The sequence below is a fragment of the Vombatus ursinus genome, unplaced genomic scaffold (assembly GCF_900497805.2).
Source record: "Vombatus ursinus unplaced genomic scaffold, bare-nosed wombat genome assembly UNPS02011649.1, whole genome shotgun sequence".
In the NCBI taxonomy this organism is placed as follows: Eukaryota; Metazoa; Chordata; class Mammalia; order Diprotodontia; family Vombatidae; genus Vombatus; species Vombatus ursinus.
The window spans coordinates 884,086-900,477 of NW_020951427.1; positions in this window are offsets into that span (position 1 = coordinate 884,086).

A 16,392-nucleotide genomic window follows, 5' to 3' on the forward strand; every position below is an offset into this window, starting at 1 on the left:
TTGGTTGAGGAAACTGAGGCAAACAGATGTTAAGTAACTTGCCCAGGGTCACACATCACACAGCTAGTAAGTGTCTGAGGCCTGATTTGAACTCTAGTCTTCCTGATTACAGGGCAAGTGCTCTATCTACTTTGCCACCCAGTTTACATTCTCTAGGCCTCAGTTTCCTCATCTATAAAGAGAGGGTTGGACATAACTTCTAAGATCTTTCCAGCTCCTAATCTACCCCTTCAGTGGACTTGACTTTCAGCAGAATGGAGTATTTGGAAAGGGTCTTTTGCTGTGAGCAAACTGCCCAGCATGAGAAGGTATGGAGGGATGGCAATCATAACTTTCAGAGACAACCTCAGGTCACTCTCTGCACATCTTAGCTTCTTCTCAAACTTAAACAAGGGAGGCACAAACAAGGTACCTTGGTTTTTGGTCTATGTTGAAGAAATCTTGGGTGCATGGCAATCCTAGTTGAAGACCAAATGTCACATAACTCTTTGAAAAGGAGGGAGGTGTTGTGAAAAGAGGGATCAAGAGATCCTACTATCACAGATTTAAGAGCTAGAAGAGACTTCATGGGGCAAACTGACTTTTCTTTTACATTAACTTTTCAACCATTTACTCTATGGAGGAAATTCTTTTGGATGTCAGTGATTTCCTGATGGTATAGTGAATTTCTTTCAATGCAAAATGCCTCACCCTTAAATAATATGCTTCTTTCTCCCCTCCCATCAAAATTAGTTAAGAATTACCAATATCTGCCAAACTACTAAGAGAAATGATTATTAATAACTATTTACTAATATCAGGGGATCCAGGTTTTTTCCCCATTTCCTCATTTAAAGAGTAGATCAAGGCAGTCTCGGAAGGACAGAACTGATGAGGAGATTGGGTGAACATTCTCCTCAATTTTGGGTGGGACCCCATCCAACTGGGAAAGCTTATTTCTGATTAAAGGGTAAGGAGTATCTAATCTAGGTCATTTCTGGCCCATTGCTCAACTATATAAGTGGTCTGGGTGGAGGGGGATCCCTTTGTCTAGACTGCTCTTGAGGTGTGTATGGTTGGGTGGAGATGAATCTTTGTCCAAGAGTGACAAAGAGTGTTAGAGTCACTTCCCCCAACTCCTCATTAGAACTCACTTCTAGTTATAATACTCATTCTCTCATTAATTGTTAACCAATCAGAATTTATTTCCACCTATCAGGGACAATTCCTTTTCCAAAGGTATTTAAGTATTTAGCAGACTCCAGGTTTGTCTTTGGTTGCAGAGAAAACCACTGTCATCAATTTATTAATCATTTGCTAGCCATAATTAATAAATTGATTATTAATTTCCCAGAAATGATGACTCTCAGATTTTTCATTCATCACACTACCTTTGCTAGGAGGATCTTTCCCAAACTGACGAAGTGGAGTTATCCTTATTACTGGCTATACTCACTTTGACTCCACCTCCCCCTATCAAATATACCAAATCTACTTTGACAGACAATCACAGATTCAGAACTGTAAGGAAATTTAGAGACTCTCAAACTCAATCCCCTCATTTTATAAGTGGAGAAACTGAGGCACAGAGACGGTAAATGACTTTCATAGTATAACAAAGCTAGCAAGCGCCTGAGGCAGTGTCTAAACCCAGGTATTCCTCTAGTCTAGATTCTGACACTAACCAGAGGTGTCACCTTGGGTAAATCATTTCATTTCTTGGCATGTCAGTTTCCCAGTTTGGAAAATAATAGCTGCTCCATTAGATACACTTAGGAAAATCTTGTGAGGGATGTAGTATTATCATCACCTTGTTGCCAAGATGACATGGAAACTCCGAGAATCAGAGGGAGTTATCCACGTTCACAGTTACTAGGTGGCAGGACCTACTGGAAATAGGACTTTTTGATTTGAAGCCTAGTGTTCTTTCTAGTCTGTTACACTGCTGTCCAACCCTTCCTGAAATTTGGCTCCTGGCAGGGGTGAGCTGCAACCAGCTGCTTATGAGATCCGATGATTATATTTTCAGTGTGGACCTTTATACCTAGGGAAAAAGGCAAATGCTAGAAATCAGGGCTTAATGTATTATTTTGTTGATTGTCTACACTTAAAAAAAGTGATGGGAAAATGTTAACAGTGAATTCTGCTTTGGTTCTCCCCCTTCCCCCACCAAGAGCTTGTTACTCAACATTTATCAGCACACCTGATGTATCAGAAGTGATAGAAAGAGAACCTGGACTTCTTTAAGTCCTTTTCTGTCCTCTTCGCTTTAGCTAGTATCTTTGGAGAGTGAATTCATAATATTTGTTGTTGTTCATTTGTTTTTAGTTATGTCTCACTCTTTGTAACCCCCATTTGGAGTTTTCGTGGCCAAGATACTAAAGTGATTGGTCATTTTCTTCTCCAGCTCATTTTATAGATGAGGAAACTGAGGGTTAAGTGACTTGCCCAGGGTCACAAAACTAGTAAGTGTCTGAGGCCTGATTAAAACCCAGGTCTTCCTGACTCCAGACCCAGAGCTGTATTCACTGTGCTACCAAGCTGCCTTGGTTAATAACACAGGGCAGAGCTAAGAGTCCTTCCCTCTCCCACAAGAACACAGGCTTCACATTCCCTGAGGCTCATTCTTCTTTCCTCCTACCTCCCTAACAGTGGCTGGCATTGATTCTCCCTCCCTCTCAAATGCCACCCAAACTATACTTCAGGCCAAGGGTTCTTAAACTGGGCTCCATGAATTTGTTTTTAAAAAATATTCTGATAACTTTATTTCAGTATAACTGGTTTCCTTTAACAATAACAACAATAATAGTAACAACTAAAATTTATATGGTGCTTATTGTATGCCAGGCACTGCGCTAAGCACTTTGCAATTATTACCTCGTTTGGTTATCACATCAACCCTAGGAGGCAGGCATTATTATTATCCACATTTTACAGATGAAGAAGCCGAGGCCTGTACACACCCAGGCAAAACTTTGGGCAATAGTCTTCTTGACTATTCTAGAAATCGTCTGGTTTTACTGGTTGGCCCAAGTTTGTCCTGAAGTTATTATGACATGGGGGCCTGATTTGAGAGTATTTCTATGACTTTTAAGTACTTCCTCTTGACATCTGATAACTTGTTATGTTGGTTGGCCCTTCTCCAGCTCATTTTATAGATGAGGAAACTGAGGCAGACAGAGGTTAAATGACTTGCTCAAGATCACACAACTAGTAAGTGCCCGAGGCTGGAGTTGAACTCAGGTCTTCCTGACTCCAAGCCCAGCACTCTATCCGCAGAGCCACCTAGCTGCCCTGCTTGTCTCATCCCTGCATGTACCCTTTGAGACAAAATGTGTGTGGGGACATACAAAGGCTTTATTCTCCTAAATAACAATGTTGAATGTCTCTTCCCTTCTCTCATTTCTTGCCAATTTTTAACTCGTTAGCTATAGCAACACACTGCTGAGAGGCAGGACTATAGGAGATCAAAAGCCAACTTCAAGTCAGTCCAACCAGGATTCCCGTCCCTTATCTGGTCCATGCTGGCTGCATGATCATGAGGGTCACTCTGTTAAGACTCTCAGATGTAGCACAGGTTTCCATGTATTTCAGTGAAAGGAGTTTCCTCATCCAGAGATCCCCATATCAAAGAAGTCTCTGGCATTTAAATCCCTCCACAATCTGAATCCGGGCCTCTTTTTCTCATCTTATTTCATTTTATGCTATTCATTCTCTATTCCAGCCTGATCTCACCCTGCCTGCTCTGGCCTCTCCTTATTTATACAGACCACCTCCTCGTCCCACACAAAACAAAACAAATGGATTGCAGGGCCTCTCAATGAGGGGGTTAGGCCAGGTCTCATGAGATTTCTAAGGAAACAGAAGCTCAGAGGCTCATCTGCTCCCACTTCCAGATCAGGCCAAATTGTACTCTGTCCTAGCTTTCTCCTCTCAGGCAGGTTCATTTAGGGTTGGTGACCCCTAAGTGGTACCACCATCACCCTTATTTCCCAGGCTCATCATCTCAGAGTCATTTCTGACTCTTCTCTTCTGCTCCCTCATTCCTAAGTCCATTAAGTCACCAATTCCCATCAATGCCTCCTCTGTAATATTCTGAGCATGTCTTTTCTTTTATCTTCACCCTGGCGCCACTCTGGTTCAGGCCTTGCTGCTTTTCTCAAGGATTTCTGCAATGAGCTCTGTTAGACAGTTGGTGTGTGGAGAGAATGGATAGAGGACCTGCAATCAGGCAGACCTGGATTTAAATCTTGTCTCAGGAGCTGTGTGACCACGGGCATGCGTTAATCTCTCTGTGCCTCTGTTTCCTCATCAGTAAAATGAGGAGCTTAAAACTTGGAGACCTTCAAGATCCCTCCCAGCTCTAAGTCTGAGATTGTGTGATCTTGTTTCCTGGCCTTCAATCTCCTTTCTCTCCTTTCTGCTGCTACCAAAATTGTTTTCCAAATACACGTCTGACCATGCTACTTTTCTGCTCAATCTTCCATGGTTCCCAATTTCCTGTAGGATAAAATATAAGCTCTGTATCCTGGCATCTAAGGCCTTTCACAATGTGAATCCAGGCCTCTTTTCCCCATCTCATTCCATTTTACGCTATTCATTCTGCATTCCAGCCAAATCAGGATCCTTGCTTGATGCTGATTTCATCCTGCCTGCTCTTGCTTCTTATTTATGCAGGCCATCTCCAAGGCTTGGCCGAGATTTCTCCTCCATTTCCACTCTTTGGAATGCTACTAGCCTCCATTACATTTCACCAGACCCCTCAGTTCAGAGTGATTTCTCCTTCCCCAACTTTCTTAAATGACTTTGTTTGGAACTGTCCTATTCACTTACACGCTGCACTATGTATGAGGCTTATTAGTGTATGGACTTGTCTAACTTTCCTTTTAGAACATAAAGATGGGGATTGTGTAGGGTTTGTTTTTTCCTTCCATTTCTCTATCCTCATCTCCTGGCACAGTGTTTTTTACACAGTAATCGATATTAGTAGAAATGAATTGGATGTCTCTCTGCATTTTATCTCTTCCCTCAATTCCTTTCTTTTCGTTCACATCTCATTTTCTTGCCAAAGATGTGGTCACCACTCTAATTCAGGCCCTTATCATCTCTCAGTTGGAATAGTGTAGCCTTCTAATTGGTCTCCTTGCCTCAAGTGTCTCCTCACTCTAGCCCACCTCCCACATAGCTGCTAAGCTGGTATTTTAAAAGTATGGCTCACTCCCCAGTTCAAAGGGCATCAGTGGCTTCCTATTGCCTCCGTGATGAAATTCAAACTCCTCTGTTGGGTATTCAAATTCCTTCACCATCTGGCTTTCTTCCAGCTTCTGAAACTGACCACATTATTTCCTGATCATGAATTGTGTGCTCCAGTCAAGTTGGCCTGCCATATTTGCTGTTCCTCACATGTGACACACTGTCTCCCTTTACACACTTTCTTCCTCTTAGAACCCCTTGCACCCTACAAGGTTCATCCCATGGGCCACTCCCTTGAGGAGGTCTTTCTCAATCCTGCCAGGTTCTAGCATCAAACACAGGTGGAGGTCCATATGTGGCCCATAACACTCCCCAGTACTGCCTGAATCAGACTAAAATGGCCTCGGGAAATATTAAAACACATAAATAAAATACAATAGAACATAGATAATGTTAATATGTGGTTGAGTCAGTATTTGCCCTCACAGACCCTTACATCTAGTGTGTTGGCCCCCATTTCTATTTGATTTTGACACCACTGATCTAGTTCAACCCCATCATTTTACACATGTAGAAACAGAAGCACTGAGAGTGGGAAATGACTTGCCTAAAATCAAATGAGTAATGAGAAACAGAGGCAGGATTTGAACCTTAGGTTCAATGCTGGACTTGTAAGGAAGAGGTAAAGAAAATATGACGGTAAAGACTGTAAAAAAGTCTATTGGATTTGGCAATTAGGTTTTTGGTGACTTTAAAGACAGTGGTTTCAGTAGAATGGTGAGGAGTAAAGACTGGGTCACAAAGAATATAGGAGAGAGTAGTGGTGAAGAAGAGGAGGCACTGAATATAAACAAGTTTTCCAAAAAGATTAGAAGGAAAAGGGAGGTATGGGACAGTGACTGGGATAGGGTGGGAGACTTAAGAATTCTGAAGACCACGGGTTGAGGAATCCTAAGTAAGAGGGATTGCAGGCCATGGTTGGCCAAAGCAATCAGTGGGAAGACAAATGGAGTAGCATTGGTTGATCATTGGGAATTTCACCCTATTCTGAGGCATTTGGCAGAGGATGAGAAGGTGATGGACAACCAGGGAGAATCTGTGATGTCATCTAGTAGTACTGGTCAGTCAGTAAGTGATTATTCCACCTAGAGCTAGAACTGGGACTTTCTCCAGGGTACGGAAATTTAGAGGGTGCTGGCCATATTTGTACTTCTTTAGCAGGTAGAAACAGCTTATCTCTTTAGGATCATAGCCTAGGTAAATTCCTTAGCTTAGCCTCATTCTAATCCCTTTCCTAGTGGCAGCCTCCTTCAGAAGTAACTCCACGGTGTTCCAGTGTCCCTTCTGCAATCTCCTTAATTGAATTTGCTTTTTTTTTTTTTTAAAGTAGATTTGAAGGCACTTTTAGTACTTCTTTCCCTGGGCACATTTGTATTTTTTTACCTGGGCACCAGAATTGCTAGTTATAGCCTTGATTGAGGTTAACATAAGTGGGTTGATGTTTTCCTTGACATTAAAGACCTCTGGTCAGTCTCATTTGTATGTAATAGTACTTTAGAACCATGACCTTACCTGCCCTCTTCGAGCACACTCACGTTCCCTACATGAATCAATACTTTTGGTACTGACTTTGTATGCTAGAGGCATCATTAAAAAGAGCATTGGTTATGGGGTTAGAGAATCTGGGTTCAAATCCCATCCCTGGTGTTTACTGCCTGTGTCACCTTGAGAAAATCACTTAATTCCCCTGAACCTCAGTTTCTTCAGCTTAAATAATGAGATTGCATTTGGTGACCAGAAAGGTCCCTCCCAACTCTTACTCTTTGGAGCCCATGAGTCATTAGAATGCAGCCTTTTTATTGATCCAAGTGCTTCTCTATTGGATTTGCAATTTTCCTATGTTATCTATGGACATAGAATATGGTAGAAGAAAAAAAGAGGGCCCCTATCTTGAACAAACAATAAAATTCATTAACTTGGACCAGTTTAGAAAAGTTGTTCCCAATAAGGAGATAAAAAAATTAAATGAAATTGAACTATAGAGTCTTTACTTTAGAAAAAAAAAATTCAGTAGTGCAATTAAGCTAATGTAGGCCAGATGGGTCAATGTCCCATGAGCAGTAGAGGCCCACCAAAGGGTAAATACCCGTCAAACTTCCATGACAGATTTTTTCTTTTTTTTTTTCTTTTAATGCAAACCAGTCCATGGCCTCTGGTTTTGGTTGTATTTAGTTCACTTATGTCAGGTGGCCAAATCTTTCCCTCTACTGCCAGGATCCCAGGACTACAAGGATGCTGGGCATGGAGTGCCGATTTAGTCACTAAGTCAAGGACCTGTGATTTCAGAGGGCCTGAACTGCCTGAAGTGCAGAGAAGGTATCTGTCAATAAGCATTTAATAAGTGCCTATGTGCCAGTCGCTGGGCTAACTTTTGTTGGCCCACAAGGATTAGATTTATAATCTAAAATGACTCGCCCATGATCACCCAAATATTCAGTATCAGAATTGAGATTTGAACCCAGGTTTTCCTGATTCCAGGTTCAACACTATTGGCTCCTCCACAATGCCTTACAACACTACTGATTGGACAGGATGTGGGATATGAAACAAAATGGAGGATCAGAAGCAGGAGTACTCAGCCAGTGGAGGAAGTGGGATCCCAAGATCAATTCCCAGCTAGTAGGGACCTTAGGTGTCATTGCCGTCATTTGGCAGATGAGGAAACTAAGACTCAAGGAAACCATGTGACCTGCTCCCCCCAACCCCTACCCATTAAGGAGCCAGAGTGTTGAGAAAAGAGGGATGGATTGGCTGACAGATACAGGAATTGAGAACAGAAGCTGAATTAATGTATCCTCAGGACAAGCTAAGGGACCAAGAGCCGACTGACGGTGACAGCTGAAGGGTGGTTTGATGGGTGTAATGCATTTGCATGTAGGGCTGGGAGCAGGATTGTACGTGTCTGCCACATGTCCCTTTTGATCTTTAAAGGATTTACATCATGGCTTGAACTTCCATTATGTTTCAGGCCAAAATCCCACCAGATTTACTTTACTCTGTCAAAATACTCAGGCTTTGAAACAGCCTCCTGCATGTCTTTGGAGGAGGTGGAAGGTGTGTAGGATTCTTTGTGTTTGGGCTGTTTGTTGTTGTTCAGTCGTTTCTCGGTCATGTCTGACTCTTCATGACCCCATTTGGGGTTTTCCTGGCTAAGATAATTGAATGGTTTGCCGTTTCCTTTTCTAGCTCATTTTACAGATGAGGAAACTGAGGCAAACAGGGTTAAATGACTTACCCAGGGTCACACAGCTAGTAAGTGTCTGAGGCTGGATTTGAACCCAGGAAGAGGAGTCTTCCTGAGCCCTGGCACTCTATCCACTGCACCGCCTAGCTGCCCATGTTTGGGTTAGCAGCGTAAATAAATTGATTAGAGCTTATCTTTCCACAGAACAGGTTTGGATAAGATAGAAGGGTGATCCAGGATCAGGAAACTGGTCTGTGAAAGCAAAAGAGTACGGGTGAAGGGCAGGGTGCAAGGCTGAACTTTAAATTGCCTTCTCATTACTTCCCCAACTTAAATTTTGTCCTTGGAATGCCCCAAATCATAAGACCGACTGTGTCTGTGACTGTTATTGCCTCCTTTCCATGACAATATTTGATCTTTTAAATTAGCTCCAGGTGAGTTAGTCAACAAGCCTCTAGTAAATGCTTAAAATGTACCTGCACTATGCAATGTGCTGTTCCCATGTACTGATCAGCAGTGAAAGGAGAATCCAGAGTCCTGGGTTCTAGTTCTGATCCTGTCACTAACTTGTGATATTGGAGTGGTTTGCCATTTCCTTCTCCAGCTCATTTTACAGATGAGGAAACTAAGGTAAATAGGGTTAAATGATTTGCCCAAGGTCACACAGCTGGTAAGTATCTGAGGTCACATTTGAACTCAGAGCTTCCTGCCTCCAGGCCTGGCACTTTATCCACTGTGTTAAACCATCTAGTTTAATGGTGTTAACGGACTACTTATACATACATAAGATCCCTGAAGGCCACATATTTGCTTAGTTTTAAAATGTAATTTTATCTGTTTCATTGTATTTTTATTATATTAATTATAAATCGATACAATAATTATTTAATGATGTAATAATATATGACATGCTAATTACATAATTGTTATGCTATATTAATATAAATATAGTTATTATTTATTTTGTTAAATGTTTCCCAATTACATTTTATTCTGGTGCAGGTGGTACTCCATGTTTTTGAGGCTTCTAATCTAGTTCAATCTTATATTACAGGGAAGGGAATTGAGACCTAGGATAAATCCCCATAACAAAAGATAGGAAAGGTAAGGGTGAGAAGAGGAAGGGCTAGATCTGGGTTGGGGAACCTGGGGACTTGAGGTCACATGTGGCCTTCTAGGTCCTTGGGTGTGGCCTTTTGACTGAGTCCCCTTTTATTAAGAGGATTTGTTCTGTAAAGTTTGGATTCAGTCAAAGGGCCACACTTGAGGAGCTGAGGGGCCACATGTGGGTTCGGGGCTGCAGATTCTCCATTCCTGATAGACTTTTGGAGCTAGGAATGTGCTTGGGAAGGAGCTTAACCTGGAATGGGTATGGAGTTGCTGATATGCATGTGTTAAAAGATAGCCTTGGGTAATTTCTCTTGCCCAATTAGTGCCTAACATGAATTACCTGAAAAGCAGCTGTGGTGACTTTTGTCAAATCCTGAAAAGGCCTGTGGGGAAAATGAACTACTCTGATTTGTCTAACACATAACATCTAATAGGTGTCATTCTAACTTCTTTTACTTAAAGTTCCTTTTGGTACCTTGAGCTCATCATGCTTGGGAAAATCTTGAGTCAAAAACTCCCATGGGATAAAGGGTCTGGATAATATCTGGGTGGCTGGCGGTGTAGGAAGTGGGGAAGAAAGGAGGCTGATCACATTAATTGGCTCAAACACCTACCAAGAAACTTGGGAAATTCTCTGTATGGGATGTCCCAGAAGGCTGATGCCATCAGCTCTTCACTCACAAGTACACATGACTTAATAAATAGCTCAGAGGAAGTTTTTATTGAAAGAAAGAGCACATGTCTCCCTCCTTCACCCCCCCACCCCCAATAATAAAAGCTTACAAGTCTATAGCACTCTGAGATTTAAAAAGCATCTGCTCCATTAAATAGGATTTGTTTCAAGAAGGAGAAGCTGAGGAGCTCTTTCCATGAGACCATTTGGGATGAACTTTTACCCACAAAGTTTCCAAGGAAAGCATGAAAGTCTTTTCACATTTAGTTCCTCATCAAATCTTTCTTGAATTACTCTCTCCATTGTGACTGCTGTTTGTCCTCTGTAGCTGCTCTAATGTTTCTGGTCTCTCTCAAGTTCCAAGTAACTACTCCCCAATTTCTGCTATTGCCTATTACCTTTGATTAGATTCCATGTTCTCAGTATGTTTCAAAGATTCTCCAGCGATTTTCTCTTTGCTTCTGCATGACATGCCCTCCTGTGCCTGGTTTCTGGCTCTGCTAGATTGGGCTGGGGATCAAGAACTCAGGGCACTGGCAACCACAGTGCTTGGTCCAGTAACAGCTACATTTGATGTGGATGTAAGGAAATTCATTCTGTCTCTCCCCCGACTAAGTCACCGAAATGTGTGGTTGGTGGAGCATACTGAACAGAGTCAGGAGGACTCATTGAGCCTTGATACTTATACATAGGCGGGTGTTGCCAGAGTCCTTCTGGTAAAGAGATCTCTGACTTCTGGGTGGAGGACTTGAGCTGAAAGAATGGCATCATTGTCATAACAGCTCGCATTTTTATAGCGTGTTATTCAAAACAATCCTGAAAAGTAGGTAAAACAAGTATAATTAACTCCATATTACAGATGAGGAAATTGAGGCTGGGAGAACTAATGTGACTGAGTCACTGTCACATAATGAATAATTGGTAGAACCAAAATTTGAACCAGGTTTGCTGATTTTAAATCTAGGGCTTCTCTCCCCCCTGCCCTATATCATCTTATCTTTCACTATTGAAGTCATTAAACATAATAAGATAGTCCCTCACCTCAAGGAACTTACACCACAACAGAAATGGTGCTGACTTTCGAGTCAGAAGGTTGGAATCTCACCTCAGCCCCTTGGTACCTATAAAGACTTGGGCAAATCATTTAACCTCACCAGGCCCCAGTTGCTTTATCTGTCAAATAATGGTGTCGGACCAGATAAGTTCCAAGCTCCTTTCCATCTCTAAATCTATGATACTGTTATAAACGGTAAGGTAGAATATGAAAGACACAGAAATACAAGTTAATTCATAGATATTATTCCCATAGTGGCAGCTAGATGGTGCAGTGTACATCAGGCTTGCAGTCAGTAAGAACTGAGTTAAAATCCAGATTCAGACACTGCCTAGGTGTGTGGCCCTGGCAAGTCTTTAGCCTCTGTGCCTCAGTTTCTTTATCTGTAAAACAAGGATAATAATAGTACCTGCCCGTTAAGGTAGTTGTGAAGATAAAATGGGTCATTTGTAAAGTGCTTTGCAAACCTTAAAGTGCTATGTAAATGCTACTTATTATAATTATAATCATTATTATTATATCATATAACACTTTAAGGTTTGCAAAGCACTTTAAATGTTTTATCTGATCTTCACAACAACCTTGGGAGGCAGGTACTATTCTTGTCCTCATTTTCTAGATGAGGAAACCAAGGCTGAGAGAGGCTATGTGATTTGCCCAGGGTCAGAAAGCTAGGAAGTATTTGGAGCAAGAGCCAAACTTTGGTCTTCCTTATCCCAAATCCACAGCTCTACCCATTATGCTACCAGGCTGCCTCTCAAAAATATGTTGAGAGTTCAGAGAATAGGGAAATTTCTTCCAACTTGGAGAAGAGCTGTAGGAGTGGAGCTGGTACGTGAGCTGGGACCTAGACGGTAGGAAGGAATTAAGACAGCAGATCTAAGGGAAAAGGCCAAAGAAAGAACACTGTGGTAAAACATCAAGGCAGAAAAGTACAGTGTGTATTCAGGAGAATAACAGGGAGATTAATAAGATCAAAAGACAGAGTATATGAAAGAGCAGGGAGAGATAAGATGAGAAAGGCAGGTTGTAACCAAATGGTCTATCACCTTCAATGACGGGCCAAGGAGTTCAGGGCTTATTCACTAGGGAGTGGAAAACTTTTATAATTCCCAAGTAGTAATTTAGTTCCTTCATTCTGGGTCCTCTTCTGCTGAATTTAGAACAGAAAATTTAAGGAAGGGTGGGGTTACTTGAACACCAAAATTTTCCTCATCAGGAAATATTTATTTTTGTCCTCATTTTGCAAATCCTCATTTCTGTTGGATATCAGAAGATTCTTCCCATTTCTTCCGCCAAGAAATGTCTTTTTGTGAATACATGTGGCTAGATTTTAAATGATTATTTTATTCTTGGGGCACAGGCTCACAGTCTCTTGAACTTGTAACATCATTTCTCAGGGAATTACTGAACTTTATCTTTGAATTATTTAAAGTTTTATTTATCGAGCATTGCCAATATGCCACATGCCCAGCCAAGCACCCAGGGAGATACACTGCTCACTCAGCAGAGCCTGACATCCTAAGTGAGACAAACAGGGCAGTTATTTAAATACTATTAAAGATTAAAATGAACATTTTCTCAAATTGTATCTGTCACAGACTATACGGGTCACATCTGTCATTCTGAATCTACTCTATGGTGGAGGAAATACACATACTTCAGATTTTCACCATCAATATTAGAGCTCAGCTTCTTTTGACCATGTGACTCAGCTTCAAAGATAAAGGAAGATGTTAAGTGTGGAGGTGAAAGGGAAGAGCTTGAAATTACATCAGAGGTCTGGAATATTACATTAAATTAGCTAATGAAGTGACACACTAGGTATTAGCCTCTGGCTTTCTCAGAGGCTGATTCTGGTAGTTCACGTAGGTGCAAAACAACAGGTCAACTCAAAGGCATGAGCAAAAAACATAAACATGATTAACTGAATTTTAAATGTTTTATTTGGAGGTAGGGGCCAGACCATCGTGCATGGAGATTCCCAGCCCCTTGGACCCTGGCAAAATATCCTCAACAAAGTACTCTTTACTTCTAAGCCAGGTACAAATAATCACAACTTATAATTGACCTTTCACACAAAGGGAGATTGACCTCTTTCATTCATCCACCGAGAAGCTTCATTGCTGGAAGACCAAATCATGCTTCCCAAGACTGAGAAGTGGAGAGAATGAGATAATGTATATAAAAGTTCTTTGCAAACAGGAAAGCAGTACATAAATGTCAGTTCTAATTATTTGGATGTAACAGGGTGGTGTGGTGAAAGGAATCATAGGTTTAGCATGGTGAGAAAAGCAGGTTTGCTGACTCTAACACTTAACATTTGTATGAACTTGGGCAAATCATAATACCTCAGTATCATTATCTCTGGAATGGGTATAGTATTCATAGAACCTACCTCACAGCGTTATTGGGAGGATTAAATGAAGTTCTGTCTATAAACCTTTTTTTGGTTTGGACCCCTGATTTTGTCTTTGGAGGAAACTTCCATTTCTATACTCCCCATACTATTGCAGATGAATAATTGATCTTCTCCTTGTAGTCTTATAGAGTTGTATTGGGGGGCACTGTGAGTTCAAGGGACTTGTACAAAGATAATGTGTGTCTAGGACTTGGACCATGGGGTTCCTAAATGCAAGGCTGGTTTTCTATCCACTGTCGTCTAAAAACTGCCATTGTAAGTGTCTATTATTATTTATCAGAAGTAAATAACAGAATATCAGATTGAGAAGGAACTTGATATATCATCTGGTCCACTCCATTATTTTGAAGATGAAGAAACTGAGGCTCAGAAGTGAAGTGACTTACCTCAAGCTTTAAGTGCTATAACCAGGACCTGAATCCTTTCTGACGAATCAGCATCTGATGGTCTTTCCACTATTTTATATTAAGGCAATGTGGAATAGTAGAAAGACGGCTAGGTTAGGACTCTAGGGGCCCAACCTTGTCACCTACTACCTGCTTGACCTTGGGCAAGTCACTTGACCTCTGTGGACTGCAGTTTCTTCATTTGTAAAATTGGCACAGTGGAGAGAGTACCAGGTCTAAAGTCAGGAAAACTCATCTTCCTGAGTTCAAATCTGGCCCCAGAGCAAGTAACTTAACTCTGTTTGCCTCAGTTTCCTCCTCTGTAAAATGAACTGGAGAATGAAATGGCAAACCACTCCAGAATCTTCGCCAAGAAAACCCCAAGTGGGGTCATGAAGGGTCTGAACTTGACTAAAACGACTGAACAATCAATCCACCATGTTGTCTTCTCCTATCATGGCTGCTCTTGAGCCAGCCTCACCTTTTTTAGTCTTATGTTTTTCTTCTGGAGCTACATGGAAGAACAATCCATAATACCAGTGATTACGGTGGTGGTCATGATGTACCATTCTCCCTCTCCTTTCTCATGACCCTTCTGGAGCACATGGTTGTCTGGGGCTTAAAGTAGACTTAATACTGGGTCCATACACTTGGAGAGAGTGTGGTACTGACAGCAGGTGTTATTGATTGCCTGGTGTCACAGTGAAGGCAGAGAGTGACTGATATTCTCTGGGGATAAGGCCCAGGCTGAGCAGTATTTCATATTTTCATCAATGATTTGAATGATGGAAAAAAGAGTATGCTCATTAAACTTTCCTGACAGTGCCTGGAATTTAAAATGACCTTTACAAAATGGAGGTGGACAGAGGTAAAGGAAAATCAAGTTCAGCAGGAAAAAGCTCAGAGTCATTCCTTCTAAGAATGAAAAAATGACTCCAAAAAGAAATAAAACAAAAGCAAACTGTTTATGTGAAAATTCACTGAAAAAGAGAAATAATAAAGGAATTCTTTTCTTTGGTTTAAGTACCCCTGAGGAATTTGAAATAAAAAATGAATTTAATTTTAATGAAATGAAAATCTTAATTATTTGCAATGTTTGAAGAATGAATTTACAATATAAAATAAAATACATTCATGTAAATATAAGTGTGAGAAAATGAAATGTTTTATATAAATACAGAAGAAAGATCAACATTAGTTGGTAACGTGGTGCTTTCACTTAAAAAAAAATGCATGTGGGGTATGGTTAAATCACTTTACTTTTTTGGCTTCTGTTTTGTCATCTGTTAAATGACAGGGTTGCATTAAGTGGTCTCAAAGGTCCCTAACACTTCTAATGTTGATTTCAACTCTAAAAAAAAGAATCATCTGCATAAGGGCCTGAATCATTTGCATAAAGAATTTCTAGAGAGAAAATTCTTTCTTCTTGTGCTAGTCCGCAGTTGCTCTGTTAGTCTTAGAAATTTGTCTAGAGCAATGAGAGGTAAAGGAACTTGCCGTGTGGCAGAGGTGCCCTTGAATTGGAGTTTTACTGACTCTAAGGCTGGCTTTTTAGCCACTGTATTAGACTGGGACTGGGATAGAAGAGAATGTAGAAAAACCAGGCCCAAATTCTGCTGTTCCCAGCATCTGTTGCAAGGTAGAGAAGAAATCTGTGTGTTGTATTACATACTATTGGACTGCACTGCTTTGTATTATACTATATTGAAATTGACTGAACTGTACCAAGAAGCTGAATGCTTCTTGTCCTATCAACTCGAACGTGTAGGTTTTTGCTCCATCTAATCATGCACTGACCTTGGGCACATAGATAGAACTATAAAGAGATATCATTTGTCCATCTATCTATCCCCATCAGTCCTTCCTTCCCTCCCTTTCCAGGTTTGAGTTTTTAATTCATTAAATTAATTAATTTTATATAATATATAAATATTAATTAAAATTTAAAAATATTAAATTAAATTAATTAAATCAGAGTTTTTAATGAAGTGCAAATGTCTTTGTTGATGGGGAGTTAAAAGACAAGTGCTAAAATACTGTTCATATCTGTCCATTTTACATGATTTTTTTAGGGAAAGGAATGCTATTCCAGGCAGTGATCAGTACCCTAAAAGCCCATGGAACAGTTGGATGGGTGGGAAACACACTTCGGCAGGGGAGGGTAGGGGGGCTCCACATCCTGATTTGGCATCCAAGATAGAGATGAGTTCAGAATTGAGATGGACATTGTGTGTTCTTGAATCCTGAGTGAATTTTTTTTTGTGAGTCCAGAGAATAAATGTAGAAAAGAGAAGTTTCAGAAAAGAGAAGCATCAGTTTGGCACTGCAAAG